The sequence below is a fragment of the Papaver somniferum genome, chromosome 6 (genome assembly GCF_003573695.1).
Source record: "Papaver somniferum cultivar HN1 chromosome 6, ASM357369v1, whole genome shotgun sequence".
Taxonomy (NCBI): Eukaryota; Viridiplantae; Streptophyta; class Magnoliopsida; order Ranunculales; family Papaveraceae; genus Papaver; species Papaver somniferum.
In genome coordinates this window covers 149,469,939-149,474,101 of record NC_039363.1, presented here as the reverse complement: position 1 = coordinate 149,474,101, position 4,163 = coordinate 149,469,939, and positions in this window count along the sequence as shown.

Genomic DNA, 4,163 nt, shown 5'->3' with positions numbered 1-4,163 from the left:
TCCTCAAGAGACTTTGGTATGTTTCCCATTCGAGCGTCTGGGCGTTACATGATGAACTCATCATCCCATGTAGCCGATTCTCGCGTCACGGTTGATTTGCAATAAATCACCATTTCGGTAAAATTAGAGTTTTGAATCCAGAGCTCTACAGAAACATGATTCTGAGCAGATTCAAATACCTTGATAATTTTATGTTGATTCCATGGTCGACATTTTTTTTTACTCGACCCAGCAGTCAGTATCTTAAATTAGTATTTAATTCGGTCCTGCTACCAACAATTCATCAAACGAGCAATATTTGCTCACACTAGCAATATTTACTCAAATCAGCAATATTTGCTCAGATCAAAGAATATTGGTTCAACTATCAATATTCAAAAATTGAGCAACACAGTTTGCTCGTTTTAGGTTATCAACATAATAATACGTCGTCTTAGCAGACATGTTCAGAACATTTGCAAATTATGTTCAACTCAGCAATATATGGACTCATTGTCCCATAAAGTCAGCAACTGACTCCACAATCACGAGATTTCAATCGTGTCACATGGGGGGATATTAACTAGGGTTTTGGTCTGGCGGTCTACGGCACGTGTGTCCATACACACGATGAGAATGTGAGCAAGTCGTGCAATCATTTGGAAGAGTCAGCAAAGTAGTGGGTGGAAAATTAACCAAGTCTCTGCACGATGAGCAACTGGTTTTGACATGATTTCCCACTTCCCCACTCTATGATTCCAGCAACTGTCACACTTCATGGGATCATGGTGTTTTCAACTCCGGCATTATAAGATGTCTCTAAATCTTGATTGAAAGGACAATATTCAAACACTCGAACATTTGTCTACACAAGAATTTCTCAGCAAGTTCATACAGACAATCTTTCGTCTACACGAACTCATCGCCTGAGCAATCACTCTCAATCGAGTAAAATTCAATCATTCAGAGCGTTCTTACGCTTAATTCACAATACATCTACAATCTCATATCATCATTGATCTCACACATTCCTCAGCTTCCCTCCTACAGATCAACCCATCCTCTCTTGTGACCGAATTGACTCTGGAACGTCCATTGTTCTTGGTTTAGGCCGGATTCTTACAGATTGATCTCTCGAACTTAAAGCACTCCCTTCTTGCAGTGCATCTATGTGAGGTTCAACATTTCGCTCGGTTCAGGGAGTCTCCGTACGGTCGACTCTTCAATTCCGCAAAAACCAGCAAATCATTTTTCCCCATCTACAGATTGGCGACCACAGTGGGAGATTAATCTCTCGGTTGCAATCTCAAACTTTCACAAGATGGTTGATCTTAGGTCACGCACGATCGCAGATCCTAACACAAACGACGCTAGCACTAGCAACAATAACAATGAGGATATCCCGGAAACCATTCCGGTCTCTAACACTAGCGGTGGTGATGTCATTCCTCCTCACGCTAACATAGAAGGTCATCTCCTGTTCGGCCGGCACCCCGAGGAAGTCATGGGGAATCCACCACCTGCCATGGCTGATCTCATCAAGGTGTAAGAGACTCTTGCAAAGAATCAAACTGACATGGCTGCAACACAGAAGGAGCTGTGCAATTATCTCAAGACTCTCACTGACAAGATGTCAGAGAAGACTCAAGAAAAAGGAAAAGAAAAAAAATCCTCAGATGCTGATCCCGAAGTAGTTCCAATTCATACAGTGGATGACAGCGAAGTCCGCAAAGCTGCAGAAGATCCATCAGCAAAGGAATCATTGAATTTCATTACTCGTTAAGATTTGGAACGTCTCTTGGAGAACCGTAGAAAAGACAAGACATCACATGTCCATCGTCACCAACCTCCGTACCCTGCTGCTACGCAAAGGATTCCTCTTCCAAAAGGTTATACCTCTCCAACCTTCACTTTGTATGACGGAACAAGAAATGCTCGGGAACATGTTTCCCGGTTCCTGGAAGCCTTGGGTGAACATGAACATAACCATGTTGTTCGCCTCAAAGAATTTTCAAAATCCTTGAAAGGCAGAGCATACACCTGGTACAACAACATCGCACCAAGAACTTTCAGCAATTTGGGAGAAATGATTAACGCCTTCTACAGAAAGTACTTCTTTGTGTCAGAGCAAATTACTCTCTCTGATTTTGGAAGAATGTTTCAGAGGAGCAATGAACACCCCAATGATTACGTGAAAAGATTCAGAGTCCAGGCCCTGGACTGTCATGATCCAAACGTCACGGAGAAACAACTTGTAGACTCGTGTATCAACGACATGATCCCGGATACAGAGATTTATTGGAAAATCTTCGTTTCCAGACCTTCTCAGAGCTTCATGAAGCGGCGAAGAGATCGTCAACTACTGCACCAGCTTTACTGGAAAGAACAAAAGCTACAAAGGCTGAAGAACCGCGAGACACTCGAGGTAGCAGACGTCTGATCAAAAAACAGTACAACCTCCAATCTTCCACAAATGTTGTCGCATAAGAGAGCAAATGGAAAGCAAAGTCACAACGCAAGAACACTTCTCCGGCTCCTCTGAAAGCACCAAAGAAAGATAACCAATATTGAAATGCACAAACCTTGACTCGGCATCAACGAATGGACATACTCAAACTTCTCTCTTCTCATGAAGGAGTAATCGAGTTACTAGAAGTCTGGGTTCAAGATGGTGCAATAAAATTGTCGTTCATCAGGAGAGAGCCAACTGAAAAAGAAATGGACAATCCCAGGTACAGTCATCTTCATAGATTCATCAATCATCCAACAAGCAACTGCATTATTTTGAAGCACATTTTCAAATAGAAGGTTAATATACAATAGCTTCAACTGGGGACTGAAGGAGTACACAAGAATCCTCCCCAGACAGAACCTTTACACTCTCTGAACAACCTATCAAAGAGGCAGTTCATACCTTGGACGAACGTGAATTGCTCTATCTGTCGAAGGCACAAAGGAGAGATATGTTCACAGCACTGAACCACATCGTGTCAAGAAGTCCATTCCGGAAATACTTCTTGAGCCTACAGCCACAGACCAAGAGATATACGACTAGGGACTGCTTACCACAGTCAATCTCAGAAGAAACGAATTTGGAAGAACGTTGGTCGATGCTGGCACCGCCATCAACAACATTCCACTGAAAACCATCGGATCTACATGCATCACTCGACAAGAATCTACTCATGATCCTATATCAATCAGAGACCTTGAAGGAACGTTCGGAAATACTTATGGCTACATCACTCTCAAAGTGAACATAAGTTCAACCTGGACAGAAACCAAGTTTCACATAATCAGGAAGATCCAGGATATGACGTGTCCTTCAAACGAGCATGGATCCACGCTGAAAATATGGGTACTTACAAAGCGCCTTTGGTTACACATCTCTCCAACGAAGAAAGTTCTGATCTAGAAGTTTTGGCGGACGTTCCACCATCAGAGCACTTGGAGGAATTTCGAACTTTGACGAGGTTGAAACAGGAGCCTGCAAAAGATGCATACACATTCATCAAAAGGTCCTTCACTCAGGAAAGTCTCATTCCTCCCATGTCTATGTCATTTATTTCCTCACATGCTATTCTATCATGGGGACTCAATTCTGCTAGCATCTCTGCTATTGCAAGACGCTATAAGTGGGTAATCTCACTTCAGCAATATTTTACCAAGTAGTTGAATCTGACATTTCTCCGAGTCGAGCATCTCACTGAGACATTCATTACTGAGATGATGTTCAAACATGGCAAAGAATAATTTGGGAATTTCTCCATAGCCTTGCAGAAGTGTTCACGTGTGCCACAAAATCAGAAAGCTCTGATGTCTGCACAAGTGTTGAATCCCACTACCGCGCGACTAAAGGAATGTTGAGTCAAAAGAAGATAGTTGGGACCCAAATGATCAAACCTCAGACATGCTCAAGTGATATGACGCTTCAACGCTCAAGAAGCCTTCAAATTGTGCTCCCAATCAAAGAGTACACCTCCTATAACGGCGCACCTAGCTTCAGCACAAATATCTCGATGATGACACACTGATTCAACACCAGCGCAATCAAAGTATAACTAAATTACAATCGCTAATTCTTCATTATCCCATGATAATACTTCTGAAGCAGATGCAACATTATTCATCCATGGATGGCACAAACTCCTTCAACATACACTGGGGACTTGATCTTATTGGAA